The 21,053-nt window shown below is 37.4% G+C and overlaps 2 long non-coding RNA genes across 2 annotated transcripts; both read right to left on the bottom strand.

Moving 5' to 3' along the window:
• Nucleotides 1-7,575: 7,575 nt before the first annotated feature.
• Nucleotides 7,576-10,789, bottom strand: LOC132160045 (uncharacterized). The gene is made up of 3 exons (XR_009437938.1): nt 10,680-10,789; nt 8,685-10,487; nt 7,576-7,810 (listed from the first exon to the last, which is right to left on the bottom strand). It is a non-coding gene; the product is annotated as an uncharacterized LOC132160045 (long non-coding RNA).
• A 1,017-nt stretch (nt 10,790-11,806) lies between these two features.
• Nucleotides 11,807-21,053, bottom strand: LOC132160047 (uncharacterized). The gene is made up of 4 exons (XR_009437940.1): nt 21,011-21,053; nt 14,445-14,646; nt 12,064-12,206; nt 11,807-11,976 (listed from the first exon to the last, which is right to left on the bottom strand). It is a non-coding gene; the product is annotated as an uncharacterized LOC132160047 (long non-coding RNA).

Below are 21,053 nucleotides of genomic sequence, written 5' to 3'. Positions count from 1 at the left end.
GCACAAGTACGAAGTCTGACGTAGTCAGGCTACTTCTTATACTCCTCTGGGAACATTTTGACTCTGTGCTTGTACTCTGCAGCTTGATCTTTACATGTACTGTTCCCCTCAGTTGTGTCACACACAATCTTGCCTTCATCAACTCTCGAGTGTACACTGAATTTTTCTATTTTGTCTTGAATCTCACTTCCAGGGATCGAACAAGACAAGATAGCGGAGTCTCCAACAAAACATTTAACTGTGACCCTCATAGGATCAGAGAAAGAACCTAAAAAAAGCTTTTTTAGAAAAGAATTTGTGGCGTGTGTGCGGTTCTTCTTCTTCTTGGTTTTTAACGGCGGCTGGCACCAATGTAAAATATTTCCATTACCGCCACCTTCTGCTCCGGAGTGTGGGACAGAGTTCTAAATTCTATATAACAACCCCGTCTCTCTTAAAAAATCAAATAATATTTTACTATTTATTTCACTTGCCCATTTTATTAAAACCTTAAAATGTATATCCTGAATTGCATTTTTACTTATTTCTACTATCATTTTTCCTCTTTCCCATTCATACTTACTACATTCAAGTAATACATGAGGTATTGTTTCTTCAACATGATATTGTTCACATAACCCATTTTGATGTTTCCCTATTATTTTAAGAGTGCTATTTAAATTTGAATGCCCTAACAATATCCTTTTAAAGATAACCTCTTCTTTTCTTGACTTACCTACACACCTTATATTATGACTTAGTTTGTTTATTAAACTATAGAGGAATCTACCTTTTCCCCCATTGCTCCACTTTAATTGCCATTCTTTAATCACTTTACTCTATATTAAAACCTTACTCTAAGATTTACTTAATGGAACTTGTATCTCTATCATTTCTCTCTGTAGAGTTTGCTTAGCTAATTTATCCATTTCTTCATTTCCCTTTATTCCTATGTGTGCTGGGACCCATATAAAACTAATTGATGTACCTTTTTGAACAATTCTTAAATGTATTTGTAGGATACTGAAAAGAATATCTTGGTGACATGATTTAAAAGTTTTCAAAGTCTTTAAGACTGAAACTGAGTCAGAACAAATTAAAACATTCTCAGGTTTACGTTACTCAACCCACTGCAATGCCAAGCACATTCCCATCATTTCTACAGTATAAACTGCCAAATGATTTGAAGTTCACTTTACTCCACTGATCCACTGGCCATCACTGTCTTGAACTAAAAAAGCAGCCCCAGTTATTAGACGTTCTGGATCTTTTGATCCATCTGTATACACTTGTAAATGCAGAGGGTATTGGATTCTGGTGTATATTGTAAAAGCGGATGACAATTCAGCTTCTCTTTCAGTTTTTTTAACCTCCAACAAATGCAAATCTACTTGAGGTGTTACATAAACCCATGGTTCTTATTCTTGAATAACAACTGTTGGACTCATCTTGATGTTATTTACTTGCATTTCTTCTGCAGATACTTTACTACTCCACCCAAAACTTGTTATACATCTTTCATTTTGTTCCCAACAATTCTGTAAAACCATTTTTGGGGGATGCACATCTTTATGCCCCAGTAATTGACCATTAATTGTTTCCTTCTAATTTCTAGTGGCATCTCTCGTACGAATACTTGTAAAGCTGGAATGGGTGTAGTCTTCACTGCTCCACAACACTGCCTCCTCCCTTGAGCTTGAATTTTACAAAGTTTTTCCAACAGGTTTTTTGAGGCAGAACTATATACCACACAACAATAATCAAACACAGACCATATCATTACACTCCCTTGTGGAGTTCCATTTTCTATCTGGAATGTATTTGACACTTCATTCCCTATTCGCACCTGGATGCTTCTGTTCCCCAAAAAATCTTTTGTCCAATTGTAAATTCTTCCACCTATATTCATAATTTTAAATTTTATCAAAAGTCCCTCTCTCCACATCATGTCATAAGCCTTCTCGACATCCCAAAATACTGCTCTTACGGACTCTTTATTTATCTGCGCTTTCCTAATTTCATTTTATAAACATACTATAGGATCCATTATTCCTCTTCCTTTTATAATACCACTTTGATATTTTAATATTAATCCTTTTTTTCCCCAAATAATGTCAACCTTTCCGTTATCATCCTTTCCATTATTTTACAGACATTCGATGTAAGAGCTATCGGTCTATAATTAGAGGGTTTTGATGGATCTTTTCCTGTCTTTCTTACAGGTACTATAACTGCTTCTTTCCAAACTTTCGGAAGTCTTCCTTCCTCCCATACTTTATTATATAATTCTAAAGTTTTTCCTACAGCCTTATCTTTAAGATGTCTTATCATTATATAACCGACCTGATCCTTTCCTGGAGAGGAACGTTTTTTATTTGCATTACAAATAGCTCTTTCAATTCATCTCCATTGAAAGAAAAGTTAATTGGCTGGTCCTCCATTCCCCACTTTTTCCTAATACTTCTATATTTTGTCTCTTTGTTACTTCTCTCCTCCTCTTTCCTTCCTCACTTAAGTTCCCTGACCCATGTATTTGTGCAAAAGTTTTTACTAGCATTTCTGCTTTATCCTTGTCTGTTACAGCTATTTCTCCTTCCAACTCTAATACTGGATATTCCCACTCTTTCTTATTACCTTCCATTCTCTTGATCATATTCCACACATCGCCTACTGGAGTTGTTCTTCCAATTCCACTACAGAAACCACGCCAGCTTTCTCTTTTAGCTTGCCTTATAGTTCTCCTCACAACTGCTTGAGCTTTCTTGAATAAAACTAGATGATTATAATTATGCGTTCTCTTAAGAAGTTTAAAAACCTTGTTCCGATCTCTCACAGCATTACTACACTTATCTGTCCACCAAGGAACTGTTTTCCTTGTCATTTTTCCCTTACTTTTTGGAATTGATTATAGTATTACTGCACATACTTTTTCATTAAGGATGTCAATATCTTGATTTGAATCAATTGAAGCCATTTGTCCTCGCACAATTCCTCAAATTTAGGCCAATTTTCTTTTTCAAATACCAATTTTCCTCCTCTTTTAGTTATAGTTCTATCTGCCTCTATATTCAATGTTAATACTATTGGATAATGATCACTCCCAATACTAGATTCCCCCAAAACTTCCCAATTACACTTAATTATTCAAAACTAGTGTCAGATCCAAAACAGACTCCATTCCTGTATGAATGTCTATCCTTGTTCCCCTCCCATTTTTTAAGCATACCAGCTCTCTCTCCTCTATTAATTCCTCTACTACTTTACCATTAGCATTTATGTAACTTCCTTCCCATAGTGTATTATGTGCATTTAAATCCCCACACCATACTACTCTAAATCTATCTTGACCATGAACTTCTCTTATTCCAATGTTTTTTACATGGGTTATAATAATTTATAATAACTATCTCCTGTCCTCTACTCCATATACCCAAAACAATATATTCTTGATCCCTTCCCTTTCCCAGTATTCTATATGAAATATATTTTTTAATAAATGTTGCACACCCACCTCCAATCCCTTCTTCCCTATCTTGCTGTACTATACTATACCCTTGTATAACAAAATCTAAACAATGTTTCATCCAAGTTTCTTGAACAAATATTACATCCGGTTTTATAATTAAATCTTCAATAAAATGCTTGAATTCCTGTCCATTTGCTATCAGAGATGTTGCATTCCACTGAATTATTGAAATCATCTATATGCATTACCCACATGTTTCTTGACTTGATCTTATCTGAAGTTCATCTCTGACTTCTTTCCAGGTCAAGCCTGTCATTCCAAGATGCCGTATTGATGCAATTACAATTAACTGAGTCTTCTGTGTTTTTGATCCAGCTGTACTATTTATAACTCCTGCAATAAATGTCACTATTTTTTTTCTTTTCAGTCATCATAAATTCTTCCGGAACTTTGTTTACTTAAATTGCAACCCCTGACTGACTTCTTTGCTCTTTAGTTTGTCCTTTAACCTGTTTTGCTGCCTCTGCATATGTTAGCTTCTTCTCCACCCTTCTTTTCTGGATCTCCATTTCCATTTTCAATACTTCACATCCCCTGAATGCTGCACTATGTGCATCTCCACAGTTGCAACATTTTGGTTGTACACCTTCCTCACACTTGCCATATTCATGGTTTTCTCCACATCGAGCACATCTACACTGTTCTCTACATCTTGTAGCAACATGCCCAAACCTTTGGCAATTAAAACATCTCACTGGTCCCAGTATATACAGTATTCTCTTACAATGTAGCTCGTCACACCCATCATTACTCTTTTTGGAATTTCATCCTCTTGAAATTCTTTTACTACTGTTTCAGTGTCTCTTCTATTTCCATATGCAGCTGATTTAATCCTTTGCACATTTATTATCTTCCCTCCCTTTAAGTTACCTTTAACTCGTCCATACCTATATTAAGAGGAACACCAAAAATGATCCCTTTTCGGTCACTACTTTTACTTTTAACTCCTACTCTGTTTGTGCTGACAACTTTAATCCCTCATATCTCCTTAATTTTGAGAGTTTTATTTGCTTGCTCTTCTTTATTACATCCAGTTAGAAGATTCCCAGAGAACTTTAGCAAAATCAATATATCCTATATCTCTATTTTTGATCTTTTAATGGATTAATTTTGCTTACCACAATCTGATCTCCAAACCTTACGATGCACTTTATACTTTCCCCACTCTTCTTTTATTTGACTCATCTACATCACTCCTTTTCTTCCGTTTTTCTCCCCGATTACTCCTTACTTCTTTCCATCCATTACCTAAAGATCATTCACTTCCTACATCCATATTTCTTTCACTGTCCCCTCACTCAAACCTCTCTGCTTCATTCCCGGAGCAGTTGTGCCTTGCCGGCGTTCCATTTCCGACTTCTCGCTGAAGCTTCCGCCATCGGGTCACCAAACGCCTCCCCGTGTGTGCGGTTGAACGAGCCGATTTGTTGATCTATCTGAAGTTGACCAATCACAAACTAGGAAAATCACAGAAGAAGAAAGACAAAGACGGCAGTGCCACGGCAAATGTGAACTATTGACCAGGAGGATAAACTCGCTGAACTCTGACAGGAACAGCGAGCGCTGTATGATGTTTCTAGCAGCGTGTACCATGCTTTTTAATTCTCTCTCTCTCTTACACACACACACACGCATATGTAGTTTACGGGGTCTCTCCATAGTCGTAACGGTTTTCTATACTGTACAAACTGCATATTCTATCCCTATACACTACCTCTATCCATCACGAAAAAATGCATGTTTAAAATTTCAATTAAACACCGTTTAGTATTTTTTTTTAAGCCATTTGGTTTACGAGGGCACAGGAAGTGTCCTCGTAAACCATGTTTACATTGTAATACCCATGTCATAAATAGATATTTGTGTCCCCATAAACCATATACAAGAACACACACACACACACACACTAGAGTGACCAGACGTCCCAGTTTCCTTTTGCTGAAAAAGAACCTGTATGTGTAGGAAACAGTCACGGCTTGTATCATTATTTTATATGCAGTTATGAGAGAGGGAAGAGCAGTTATATTAGGCGAGTTCGACTTGAAGCAGCGCTGCACAGAATGATCACTTGTATGACATGAAAGTACCGCGAGAGTGATTTGAATGCATTGGATCCGTGTGCTTTCTTATCGCTCTCGTGGTACTTTAATGTCATACAAGTGATCCTTCTGTGCAGCGCTGCTTCAAGTCGAAAGCGACTATCAACTTCGTGCGATTGCTTCGGAAATTGGCAGGTCGTAAAATCATGTTGTGTATCACCTCGTCCGTACGATTTTCAGATAAACTCACTCGTGACGTGTGCGTGGACATACAATCTTCCAACCATCCGAATTCGCACCGTGTACGGCACACACGCCTTTACTGGATCTGAATCATGTTCTTCCTGCCATTCAAGAACATCTATGTCATTCTAAATACTGTACATCTCTTTGTATTTTAATTTAAATGCATAAAATATTTACATTTAACAGCAGCTTATTTTCAGATGCAGCAACCAATGTTGATTAGGATGCCTTGTCTAGAATTAGTTTGAATAAAAACATTGTTTTTAACTAAATAAAGAGCTGTTTGTCCACTCCTCACCTGACATATTAACACCAGGAAGTGTTTATTACTATGTCAAGGAAACATTTTTTTTATACTGCTGTCTGCTGCACATAATCAAGTCAGCATATTGTTTTTTTTATTATTTATTTATTTTTTTATATTAATCTACTGAGAGGTGTATTAATATCACAATTTATAATTTTATCTTATCCCAAGTTAATGTGCAAAGGCAAATGGCACTCTGTGATATTTTCAGTTTTTGTTTTAAGTAGTACTACACATACTTTCTGCCTTAACCAATGGCGTGGGCTGGGGGTGGGGCTACCAGTAATAAGCCATTTAGTGAAGGTGTATTGTGACAAGAAATTCAAAAGAGCAAATTTTGAATGAGACCCAAAAATTCAACAGAAAACAAAAGTCCCAAACCAAAAAAATTCTCAAAAACACAAAAAATCTACATAATAAACATATTGTAGGAAGTAAAACTACAGTAATTTGACAAACAAAATAACAAATTCTAACACTAAACATCAACTAATAATAATGAAAAAGTCTGACAAAGAACCAGATTATAAAATAATAATAATAATAATAATATAACCAGTAGGACAAACAAAATAGCAGATTATAAAGCAAAATAACCAGAAGCCAAAGAATTCATGTCTTGTATTAAGAGTAGTCCTTGCTCCATTTTATCCTTCTATCTTAGGTATTAAGTAGATGTTTTTATTCATCAATCTGTTCCACAACTGAAACTGTAGGGTCATTGGGGGGTTACTGAGATAAAAATAAGTTAATCTGGTTATGTGATCTCAACATGACAGCCTCCACTGGACAACACATGTTGTAGTAAAGCAGTTTCTCTAAGCCCCTTACATCTTATAATAAGCATGCATTATTTTATGTTTTAAAATATTTGTCAAAACTACTCTTTTCTTTGTGCACCTTTTCTATATGATTCAACATATATCAGTATTTGATATTTGATGAAGTGGTATGTGGCAAACTTCTTGACAAACATTCAGTGTCACAAGTTTTACTGGTATTTTATTAATAATTAATTTTATACAAATTTTGAATACTAATAAATATGTTTTCTGTATTAGTTTTAATTTTAAAGTACTTTTTTAGTACTATGTGTTTGTCGTTGTCAATGGTTTTTATCTTTCATGTATGTACAAGTTGAGAAATTCATACAAATGAGAAATGTTGCTCTGGCAACTAGCTGTAATAAAACAGTTTTTATATTTTATTTCAGTTAACGTTTATAAATTGTTTTGTAATCCAAATGTTTCATAACTTACATGCAACACAAGTAAAGTGAGGCTTAGTCAGATTTGTAAAATATTTTATTTTTCAGTTTATTAACAGGGTTGGTGTTATACCATTTTAATTGCACACACGACTGACAGAAATGACAATGACTGAAATTGTTACATCCTTAGTAATAAACACTGATGCATTCAAGGTTTGCCAAATTGTGCAATGACTACGATAAATAAAATGGAATACTGTAAGTAATGTAATGACTGAAAAACCAAGGATCAACATGTTATTTTCTGAAATGTAGAATGAAATTTACCCAAAATGACCATACTGTATTTTGGCTGCTTGATCAGATCTGCACTCAACCGTGCAACACTTACAGAACTGAATAAAATATTGTTCAGATAAACGGCAAAATGTGAGTGAAAAGAAAACTGATCAACAACACAATCAATGATAGTTCTCCATGGTTTCCTCTTCCTTCTGGTTTATCTGTAAGACAAAATGACAATGGCAAAGTTTGTCATTTCATGTATTTATATAGCACAAATAAACACAACAGAAGTTGACCACAGTGCTTTACAGAATATAAAACTAAGATGCAAATAAGAAAGAAAGCAATAAGACATAAAAAAAAAACATAATTAAGAATTGCTGAAAGCTCCAACCTTGGGCCAGAAGATAACACTTTAACTTCTATTTAAACTCATGAACAGAGGACAGGAATCTCAGATAAAAAGGAAGACTGTTCCAGAGCCAACAACGGCAAACACACATTTGCTTGCAACCACAGGCACCTGACTGATGTGTTCAGATTTAAAAGTTGAGACAGGTACGATGGTGCTAGACCATTAAGAGATTTAAAAACAAACATCAACATTTTAAATCAACTCTATGAAGAACCGGCAACCAATAAAGAGACATTAAAATAGGAGTAATATGTTGGCGTTTGCGGTCTCCCGTTAGAAATCTGTCTGCAGTGTTTTGCATCATTTGAAGCCTTGTAATAGAGGACTGGGAGATTCCAGCATAAAGAATTACAATAGTCCAATCGAGATAAAGTGAAAGCATGTGTGACTCTTTCAAGTTCTTTGGGTGACAGAAACGGCTTTACTCTAGACAAAAGTTTCAGATTAAAAAAAGCCTGACTTTATTGATGTGATGATCAAACTTATAGGAAGAGTTCAGAATTATTCCCAGACTTTTCACAGTTGGTTTGATATAAGAGTGCAGATTTCCATCATCAACTATGTTTTTTTTTCTTTCCCCACAGAGGGCCCAAACACTGTTGCTTGAGTTTAAACATTAGTTTGATCAGTCACTAACAACTGCAGACTAAAATTCAGAATTTTAAGTTTATACACACCTCTGACATGAAGCTCTGTGATTACAACTTTCTGAAATGTGTCATGTGATGCAATGTCCCTTGTGATGTAACAGTAGTACTTCCTTGCATCATTTTTTTGAAGACCGTTGAGTTTGATGGAGAAGTTACCCTTCTTATACTCCTCTGGGAACGTTTCTACTCTGACCCTGTACTTTGGATCTTGGTCTTTAGCTATGCTGCCTCCAATGATGTCACACACTGTCTTGCCTTCATCGTCTCTCCAGTTTACGTATAATTTTTCTATTTTGTCTTGAATCTCACATTCAGGGATGGAACAAGACAAGATTGCTGAGTCTCCAACAGAGCCCTCAACTTTTACCCACACAGGATCAGAGAAAGCACCTAAAAACAGCAAACACACCGTTCATCTTTCTGCATGTGACATGAACTTTCATTTAAAATGTTTAATTTCTCACCTGAGATATAGAGCAGAAACAGAGAGATGATGATGATGCACCAACTGTAGAAAGAGAAGATGAAAAGAAATCAATAGTTTGCTAACCTACATTTAGCCATCATATCTCAGTAATATTCACACTTATTAAAAAGGAGCTGAATCTACTCTCTAGTGGTCACTGTGAATCAGGTTCTTCCTGTCATTCAAGAAAGTCTACCTCTTGTCTATAATTAGTTTGAATAAAACATGGACCAACAGGGGACTCAAAATGAGCTTTTTACTTAAAAGGTCCAGAAATAATAAACAATGACTTATTATTTTATTAATTATTATTATTAATAACAGTATGCAGTAGGAAAAACAGCACAAATTCACCCCACACACATAATTCATCCATTCTCTCTTTGACGTACTGCACTGTAAAGCTCAACCAAAATACATTCAAGCCTTCTAACCAATCAGTTTTCTAAAAACTCGTCTACCAGTTTATGACAATGGGGATATTAATAAATTTATCTGCATGCTTCTTAATAGACAATAAATAGTATTTTACAAACAATGTAGCTGTTAGCTTCATGCTACACTAACGATAGCGCATGGCGATGATGATCTCAATCTTTTGTCTCAAACATACCTTTGTCCCATGGTATTTAGTTGTTTTTTTTCTTTCAGTCGAAGAACTCGAATGTTAACATGGCACTTAGAACAATTTCAAAAATGAAAACAATTTCTTAATGGCAATTTACAGTGAGTAAGTTGCCAACAATGGTTGCTGAGTCAAAATGACATCCGTATGAATGAAACCGGATGCTCAAGCGCATGCGTGCAGGTGTGACGTTTTACAGGTAGATAGAGACGGAAGTATCAGCTCATTTAATCTGGTTTACTGTTAATAATGTATGTTATGTACTTTTTGATCGGCATAATACTTTCCAAAATGCATTTGTGGCATTTGTCTGTTGTTTTTTTTTTATACAACTCAAAAATAATTGTATGGCATTTTATTTCATAATATTGTTATTGGCTAAGCAAATGTTACAAACAAGGCAGAATAAGTATTAATATCACTGCTCACAGACTGAACAAATGAAATACAGTTCAACTAATGTTTACACACCTCTGATGAAGAACTGTGCTCGACTGGTGAAGATGAAACACATCCTTCTTGATCCTTCAGTTGATTTTGAACTGGAAATTATGTTTGTTTTGTAGTTCATTCAAGTTTAATTGTAATCAGGTTCATGTAGTCCTTTACCTCAGGCAAAATCTTGCCTTGCATTACCACTTTTTTTTTTTTTGTTTTGAAGAAAGCATCGTATGAATTCCATTTTTAAGATTCCATCATGGGAGTGTTCAGCCTTGTTCTTTAAGTTCCTCATAGTGATCTGAAAACATTGAAGAGAAAAATGAAATAAAATAAAGACTTACACAGAACTTTGGATACTATTTGTTTATTTATTTTATAGTTTATATTTGCCTTCAAAATGTTTCTTAGCTGCATAAACACAGCAACAGAAATACAAAATATAATAAACAAAATAACAACTCTGAAAAAAACTGTGAGATTTATAGCTTACCTTGAGCTAATTCACTGTTTTAGTGTCTTGCTTCTTTCTCTCTCATGTGTTCCTGTCAGAGTTTTGACAGACTGTTCAGCTGATGAGGAAACACACTGAATTGATCTTGTTGATGGGAGGAGCAGAATCCACCCGCGACATTCCAAGTCACCATTCTACATACAGTACATGATACATATACTTGGGTTTTAAATAGCAGTTCATTGGGGACTTCATGATATGACACTGACATTGTTTAAAAAAATAATTATCCAAGAGTTAGGCAGAGAGAGAGAGAGAAAACGCTACTCCTGATGGAAAGATTTTCAAAACAATATAAGAATTCAATAATCAAATTAATCACAGTATGTTTCTACTTAAATGCAACTCCAATAAAATGACACTTTGATGTATATTTAGCCATTTATTAACATGTTGACATGACACTGTAAACAGGAAACATGATACTGACATCCAGTTACAAACACTGTTTATGCTAAATTGGGCCGTGATTAAGAAGAATGAAGAATATAGAATATGAATCTGATTTTATTTTAATTTAATTCAAGTTTTCAATTGAAAGATGAGTTTATAGTTATACAAATAAATGAATACAGGAGGCAAACAATAATAATAAAACATACTTGTGTAAAGTCTTGTGGAGGGTGGCAATATATCACCATTATTTAACACTTATTTGTCTGAAAATTGTGATGAAATGAATGGGTCAAACAGGATGAAATGGATGGACTAATTACACTGAGTGAGTCGTTTTGTGCTGTTTTAAGTTGATTCAGTAAATTTAGATTTAGTCTTTACAAATGTCGTTTGGATAAGGATTGTGAAAATTAGATTTTTTTTTTCCTAAAATGGATGTAAGGACAATTGTTGTAATAATTTGTTTAGTTTGCATGAATTAAAATACTTTTATTTTGATGTTCAAGTACGTTAAAAGTCTCTTGTAGTTAACTTGTGTATATGCAGCTATCGTTTCATTTGTCATTCCATGTGATGATCAATATTTCCTGACCATTTTAATCATCTAGTAAAGTCAAGTTTCCTTTATATAATACTGTGCTTGTGTTCTTCGTGTCTCAAATGTTCAGGTTAAAATACCAACAAATTTTTTTTGCAATACTTGAAACTACTTTCATTCTACCCTATTAACTGAACACAATCCTTGCTGCACAAAAAGCGATTGCTACAGACATAAAAACCAGTATGCCAGCTAAGAAAAATCTGAATAAAAACAAGACAATTGATTGTAGTTCTCCATCAGTCTTTAGTCCTCTGTGCTTGCCTCTTCCTCCTGGTCCCTCTGTTACAAAACAACAAAGACAAAGTTAACATTAGATTGATTAATCACTAACAATTTTGTCAATGAAACTCTTCAGATTATACACACCTTCAACATGAAGCTCTGTGATGGTGTGATTCTGAGATGGTCCTGTGATGTGACAGATGTACTTCCTTGCATCAGTTTTTTGAAGACCGTTGAGTTTGATGGAGAAGTTGCCCTTCTTATACTCCTCTGGGAACGTTTCGACTCTGTCCCTGTACTTTGGATCTTGATCTTTACACGTTCTCTTGCCTTTAGTGATGTCACACACTGTCTTCCTTTCATCGTCTCTCCAGGGTGCACTGAATTCGATTATTTTGTCTTGAATCTCACATTCAGGGATGGAACAAGACAAGATTGCTGAGTCTCCAACAAAACCCTCAACTTTTACCCACACAGGATCAGAGAAAGCACCTAAAAACAGCAAACACACCGTTCATCTTTCTGCATGTGACATGAACTTTCATTTAAAATGTTTAATTTCTCACCTGAGATATAGAGCAGAAACACAGAGATGATGATGATGCACCAACTGTAGAAAGAGAAGATAAAAAGACATCAATAGTTTGCTAACCTACATTTAGCCATCGTATATCAGTAATATTCACACTTATTAAAAAGGAGCTGAATCTACTCTCTAGTGGTCACTGTGAATCAGGTTCTTCCTTTCATTCAAGAAAGTCTACCTCTCGTCTATAATTAGTTTGAATAAAACATGGACCAACATGGGACCCAAAATGAGCTTTTTACTTAAAAGGTCCAGAAATAATAAACAATGACTTATTATTTTATTAATTATTATTATTAATAACAGTATGCAGTAGGAAAAACAACACAAATTCACCCCACACACATAATTCATCCATTCTCTCTTTGACGTACTGCACTGTAAAGCTCAACCAAAATACATTCAAGCCTTCTAACCAATCAGTTTTCTAAAAACTCGTCTACCAGTTTATCACAATGGGGATATTAATAAATTTATCTGCATGCTTCTTAATAGACAATAAATAGTATTTTACAAACAATGTAGCTGTTAGCTTCATGCTACACTAACGATAGCGCATGGCGATGATGATCTCAATCTTTTGTCTCAAACATACCTTTGTCCCATGGTATTTAGTTGTTTTTTTTCTTTCAGTCGAAGAACTCGAATGTTAACATGGCACTTAGAACAATTTCAAAAATGAAAACAATTTCTTAATGGCAATTTACAGTGAGTAAGTTGCCAACAATGGTTGCTGAGTCAAAATGACATCCGTATGAATGAAACCGGATGCTCAAGCGCATGCGTGCAGGTGTGACGTTTTACAGGTAGATAGAGACGGAAGTATCAGCTCATTTAATCTGGTTTACTGTTAATAATGTATGTTATGTACTTTTTGATCAGCATAATACTTTCCAAAAGGCATTTGTGGCATTTGTCTGTTGTTTTTTTTTTTATACAACTCAAAAATAATTGTATGACATTTTATTTAATTACTATACAATATTGTTATTGGCTAAGCAAATGTTACAAACAAGGCAGAATAAGTATTAATATCACTGCTCACAGACTGAACGAATGAAATACAGTTCAACTAATGTTTACACACCTCTGATGAAGAACTGTGCTCGACTGGTGAAGATGAAACACATCCTTCTTGATCCTTCAGTTGATTTTGAACTGGAAATTATGTTTCAAATGTTCAGGCTGAAATATCAAAGAAGTTTGTTGTTGTTTTTTCAGTTTGAAAAACGTACTGAAGTTGTCACGATCGGTGTTACGGAAAACACAGGAGAGAGAACCAATTGCGAGTATGTCTTTAATAAGGGGTAATCCAAAGAGAATACACAGTCCAGGCATGAGTCGTAACCAAAAACATCCATCCAGACATAAACCAAACAAGAAGACAAGGCAAGAGCAAGAACTGACGGACATGAATTAACATTCAACATGAAACAAGGACTCCGTGACTAAGACTCAGACAGACCAGGTATAAATACACAAAAGGATTATGGGGAAACAGGAGACAGGTGGGGAACAATCAATTAACTAAACAAGGAGGAAGGTGACCAAATAAGGAGACAGGAAGTGATAATATGATAAACACCGTGGGAACTGAGGACACCTAGTGGGAACCCAGGGAACACAACCCAGACATTGTGACAGTACCCCCCTTCTACGGAGCGGCTCCCAGACGCTCCAAGACAGACACAAAACAGAGACCAGGAGGGAGGCGGACAGGTGGAGGCTCAGGGGGAGGGACGGAGGGCCAGAAAAGAAAAACATGGGGAACAGGCACCAGAATGTAAACACAACACAGAAAGACCAGGAGGGAGGAGGACCAATTGCGAGTACGTCTTTAATAAGGGGTAATCCAAAGAGAATACACAGTCCAGGCATGAGTCGTAACCAAAAACATCCATCCAAACATAAACCAAACAAGAAGACAAGGCAAGAAGACAAGACCTTGTACTCTGGCTCTTGGTCTTCAACTATGCTGCCTCCAATGATGTCACACACTGTCTTGCCTTCATTGTCTCTCCAGTTTACGTATAATTTTTCTATTTTGTCTTGAATCTCACTTTTAGGGATCGAACAAGACAAGATAGCCGAGTCTCCAACAAAACCATCAACTTTTTATGTCACAGGAACCGAGAAAGAACCTAAAAATAGCAAACACATCGTTCTTCTTTCTGTATGTGACATGAAGTACATTCCTCCAAAGAACAACAACAGCAACAGGAACGATACACTAAATGAACTGTACCAGCACATCAGTGAGCAGCAGGCAGCCCACCCTGATACTTTTCTCATCATAGCTGGGGATTTCAACCATGCAGACTTAAAGAGTGTGTAAGGTCAAGGCACTCGGCCCAAGGAAGATATCCGGTGCTGGATGAAGGTTTCCTGCGTGTTCGGTCTTTCAGCGCGTAGAGTTATTCAATTTAGGTTCAACTCAAATCTGACTCCATTTAATTATTTAATCTGACTCCATTTTAATATGACCTCGAATTAAGGTTGGAATGCAAATTGTTTGTACGTCTGTTTCTAATTAGTAGGCCTATTCTTCTGACATTTGATTATTCTATTTAAACTCTTTAATCTATATTAACTTGTTCATTCGGATGTTCATGTCTCTAACAAGGATTCAACGTAATCTACTAGAGTCAATAATTACAGAGTAAAACAGAATAAAATCAAATGTAACAATTTATTATCAGTCAGGTAAATATGTATTCTGCCAATTACATATCCAGTTGAAACACATCAAATCATATCAATACAAAATATCAAATTCTCAAAGATGAATCTAAAAGTAAAATATGCATACCTGACCTTAGAAAATACATAGTATGAAGCTGTAACGTGCGGTGAAATCTTGTCATGGGTAGGCTGTGACCTATCAATGTGTGGAATATATGTTCATATATTCATTCAGTTAATTTAGCAACCCAAGTTCATATCAGGCATCATCAGATCGCTGCCTGCATTCAGCAAAGTCAGTCATGTGAGGCTAATGCACAATCAAATATAATAATCAAATTAATGGACACATCTATCTTATGACTTATACAACAAACAAATGTTTTGTGCGGGACACAGAGAAGGAGGCGGCGCGGCAGCCTAGTCACTCCATCAAAATGCGCAAACGCGCACAGACAGCCACGGCGCACACACACACACTTTTGGTCTGGTGACGGCGCACCAGGCTACAGTCAGAAAACATTGCGTCAGCAGTACAGCTTTAAAGTACAAAAACAGCTTATTCGCTCCTACAAACTGCTAGGCGCACACACCGACACGCAAGTATACTAGATGCTAGTATTCGGGAAGCGCGCGGATTGAGTGAGAGCGAGTAGATCACGTGACATGAAGCAAGCTCGGTCTCTGCCTCAATGTTGATAATTCAAGACAGCATGAGAACTGACTGCGCATGCGCAAATCTACATAAACTACGTTCTATGAACCAAAGAGGCACCGCTCACCTCTGCCTCAATGGCCATGGCTTTTGAATTTCCTGCATGAAACAACGGTTTTTAGGAGCAAACAATGGCAAAATGAGTATATTATGTGTATTCCTGAAGATTTTTGTTACAAAAAATAATATTTGGAATAAAATTAATGCAATTAATAATGTGGTGAATTAATAAAGCTCTTGGAATTAATAAATGTAATGTCAACATTTCCTTTGGTGAGGCACTGCCTACCCTGCCTGCCCTGACCGCACGTCCCTGGTATGAAGTGAAGAGACCCACAACACACTACGGGCTTTCTGGCTACAGAAATCGCCCTGTTCCTTTTGCTGCAATCCTTTAAATACATCAGACCAAGACAAACATCTCCCGAGATGTAGACAGAAACTAACAATTGGAATTTGATTAGGTCAGGTCACAGACCAGGGTAGTTTACACCTCAATGGGAACTGAAGGTAATTTACATGGAAGACCCTGGAAAAGGGCACGCCCATCACAGTAATCAAGATACCTCTTAACTCTTAGGATCTGTATTATCTTCTTATCTACTTTTGTAAGATTGAGACCATTGTACCAGTTGCACTGATGCAGACATGATTGTTAGTTCACTTGCATTGACATTTTTATGTAATAATTTCGAGCAGACTGAGTAGAAGGAAGAGGGGGTGAAGGGATTTAAAATGAAACAAATGGACAGAAGGGAAGGAGGTCTCCGGCTCCTCCACTCTGTGGGGTGTCTCGAAGATGCCCGTGTATGTTTGTATTGTCTGTTTCTCAGGAGATCAAAGTATCTCAGGTTCTTTCATCCTTTCAAGTGGGTTTCCAAAAATACACCAACACATTAACTTTCCAACATGAGGTAATAACATTTTAGACTTTATTTACACCACACAGAGAGGAGCCTACAAATCCTCCCCCTCCCCACCTCGGAGCCTCAGATCACATCACTGTCATGCTAATGCCTGCATACAGACCGCTCATTAAAGTCACCAAACCAGTTAAAAAACTAATTCAAGTGTGGCAGGAAGGGTCATCAGAGGCTCTTTAAGACTGTTTTGACACCACTGACTGGAATATGTTTAAGCAGGCTGCCACATACAATAACACCACAGACCTCTAAGAGTACTCAGAGACTGCCACTGCCTACATCAACAAGTGTATTGATGATGTAACCGGTCACAAAAACCATCACTGTCCGGGCCAACCAGAAGTCATAGATGACAGGGGAGGTCTACAGTCTCCTGAAGATGCGGAACGCTGTCTCCAGAGCTGGAGATGAGTTGGGCCTGAGAACAGCCAGGGCCAACCTGTCCCGCGGCATCAGAGAGGCTAAGAGATAGCACTCCAGGAGGATAGCCCATCAATTCAGCGACAGCAGAGACACTTGGAGCCAGTGGCAGGGGGATACAGTAGTGATGCGCGGGTCTGCTTTTCTGAAATTATTTGGCCCGCCCCACAAAAAAAAAGTACAATTTCTTAACCCGCCCCGACCTGTCCCGCGCATCGGGGACATCACGGAAGTTACGTTGCTACTTAGACCTTCGTATTGTAACCTTATCAAAGAACCTAATAAAATTTGAAAATATATATTCCAAATATTTAATATAGGCTATAGGTAATTGCACTATGATGGTTCGTTCGTGAACAAATATTTTAGGTGAACGAATCATTTTCGTGATTTGACTTGACTCAGGAAGATCAACGGTGACTTGACTTGACTCAGGAAGATCAACGGTGACTTGACTTGACTCAGGAAGATCAACGGTGACTTGGCTTTGCTCAGGAACATCAACAGTGACTTGACTTTGCTCATGATGATCCACGGTGACTTGACTTTGCTCAAGAGGATCCACGGTGACTTGACTTTGCTCAAGAGGATCCACGGTGACTTGACTTTGCTCATGAAGATCAACGGTGACTTGACTTTGCTCATGAAGATCAACGGTGACTTGACTTTGCTCATGAAGATCAACGGTGACTTGACTTTGCTCATGAAGATCAACGGTGATTTGACTTTGCTCATGAAGATCATTGGTGACGTGCCTTTGCTCATGAAGATCATTGGTGACTTGTCTTTGCTCATGAAGATCATTGGTGACATGACTTTGCCCATGAAGAACACTGGTGACTTAACTTGACTCCTGAGGTCTAACTGTGGTAGTGCTTGACACATGAGTGTTAATGGTGACTTGACCTGACTCTGGAGGGTCAACGGGGACCTGACTCGACTCTGGAGGGTCAACGGGGGCTGACTTGACTCTGGAGGGTCAACGGCAACCTGACTCGACTCTGGAGGGACCACAGGGACCTGACTCGACTCTGGAGGGACCACGGGGACCTGGTCAGTGGAGACCTGACTTAACTCTGGACGGTCACCTGTGGCTGTCACCTTGTGCAGCGGCGCTGGGCCGGTGGCCATCTTGTGCTGTGGTGCTGGGTCAGCGACCAACTTGTGCTGTGGCGCTGTGCTGGCTTTCATCCTGTCTGGAGACACAGGTCTAGAGTTGGCCATCACACCTGAAGATACAGGTGTGGCTGGGGTAACCCATTGAGACCGATGTTGTAGGTACATTGTGAACCCCCCAAGATCCAAGATCTCCAGCTCATTCATTCCCAGAGGTGGGTAGAGTACCCAAAAACTGTACTCAAGTAAAAGTAAAAGTACTTCTAGAAATATTTACTCAAGTAAAAGTAAAAGTACTAGTCTTGAATAGTTACTTGAGTAAGAGTAAAAGAGTATCAGATAAAAAAAAATCTACTCAAGTAGTTAGTTACTAGTTACTTTGGGTCATGTATACTGTACTGAGCCTATTTTTATTTAGATATATAGATAAAATGTATGTGTGCGTGTATAAATGTATATATTTCATCAGCCTTTACTCCAATTTATGTAATTTATTATAAAACCCTGTCTGTTTACTTAAGTAACAGATATAGGTGTCATGCCATAACATATTTTTAATACGACTGACTTTATATTAAATGTGAATTTAACATTGAAAGTTAATGTGATATAAATATTGCTACTAATCTTTCATTGTTCAGAAAGAGAGCAAATAACATTTACATTATTAAAGATCATTTTCACTGACAGTCTACATTTCAATCACTCTCAGAAACTCCCATTAAAATCACTGAAACTGTTAACACTGTGAAATCAATATCTTAATTAAAGATTCATACACACATCTGCACTTTGTTGTTCCTGCGAGATAATTTGCCAGAAAGAGGTATCCAGTCAGTGAGCGAGTGAAGGAAGCACCGGCATTTCAGCGATGACTCTTCTGAACACATCTGATTGGCCAATGCTTTAATAAGCTCAAAAGAATCATGTGTGATTTGTTATAATGCGCAGCGCTGTATAAACGCATCTATCTCTGGCTAAGCGCCAGCAAGCAATCACAGATCTGAATTTAGCAGCTGATAATATGACTCGCTGAACGTACTTGCACCAGTGTGATTGTATTAAAATTAATAAAATCTTAATCGGCTATTTTTTGTCTTTTGGAAGCTGCATTCAACTTGACTCCCCTCTGTTATAAGCCACACACGTACAACAAACTAATGTCACAGTGGTATCGTGTACTGTAATCGATTGTAGCCCAAGTTATTACCTGTTAAACAGTAGACGGCACACGCGGTGTTCATCTAATAAGGATCTCCATCGCTAGCAAATAATAGCCTTTGCAGATTTCAATTCAGTGCAGTTCCAGCCACGTTTTCAACGCTCTTTCTGTTCTTAAACGTTACAACTCCGAGTGAACCACTTCAGACGCTCAGCGAGTGCGGCAGGGAACTGAACGACTCATTCAAACTGATTCATGAACCAATTCACTCGTTTGCCAATTGGTTTGATCAAGCCTTTGAACAGAATTGACTCAAAAGAAGCAATCATTCGCGAATGTGCATCGCTCATTGCCCAGAGAAAAGTAGACGGCGCGTTTGGAATAAACTGAAGCATTATAACATTTATTGCATTAAGATAAAGTAAGGAGAGGAGCGTCGCCCACAGTAACGAAGTAAAAGTACAGATTTTTCCCCAAAAATTTACTCAAGTAAGAGTATAAAGTACCCATCTTTAAATATACTCCGAAAAGTATTCGTTACCCCAAAAAATTACTCAAGTAAATGTAACGAAGTAAATGTAACTCGTTACTACCCACCTCTGTTCATTCCCCACTCAGGCACAAGTTTATCCAGGCAGGCGTTAAAAAGGTCTTTAAGTTCCTCATCATTGTACCCCATGCCTACCGCCATGGTCTGGAATAATTGTGCCAAACCACCCACCTCACTTCCCTTTTGACGGAGGGTGGTTAATTTTGAAAGTCTCCCCATCCGCTCCTCCATGGTGGCTGGGGAACGGATATTAAATCCCACACCGCTGGATCTGGGCATGGATGGAGTCCTTCTGTAAAGATTGCACACAGGAGGCGAAAGATCCAATTGCAGTGTTTAATGGGGTGATCCAATATCAAAATCCAAAACAGGCTAGAGGTCAAAAACAGGGAAAGCAGTCCAAAAACAAGAAATAAGAAACAAGAAAACACAAGAGAATGCGAGAAAACTGGGTGACGGAAAACAAGGACTCCATGAAACAGAATGAGACAGGCTGGTATATATGGACAGGTGATGACGATGAAAGTGAAGACAGCTGAGTGCAAAAACAGGTGTGCAATTAACAGTGATGAATGGGACAAAGGCTCATGGGAAATGTAGTGCCTGCAGTGGGGTGACTATGGGGAAGTGAGACCACTAGTAGACACCCAGGGAAACACAGACCAGACACTGTGACAGCCGGGTGGTGCAGTGACAACAATCTCTCTCTGAACGTGGAGAAGACAAAAGAGATTGTTGTTGACTTGTATTTTATATTTTATATTTGATCTAGATTTTTAGGCTCTACTTTTAGTGTTATCTGTATGCACCATAGGTCGGAGAGTAACGCAATTTCAATTCTCTGTATGTACGTACTGTATGGAAGAACTGACAATAAAGCAGACTTGACTTGACTTGACTTGACTTGAAGTTACATTTAAAATGTTTAAATTCTCACCTGTGATATACAGCAGAAACACAGAGATGATGATGATGCACCA

This window comes from Carassius carassius, chromosome 16 (assembly GCF_963082965.1).
Source record: "Carassius carassius chromosome 16, fCarCar2.1, whole genome shotgun sequence".
NCBI lineage: Eukaryota > Metazoa > Chordata > Actinopteri > Cypriniformes > Cyprinidae > Carassius > Carassius carassius.
The sequence above is the reverse complement of the archived record's forward strand: the minus strand, read 5'-3'. Positions and strand labels throughout refer to the sequence as shown.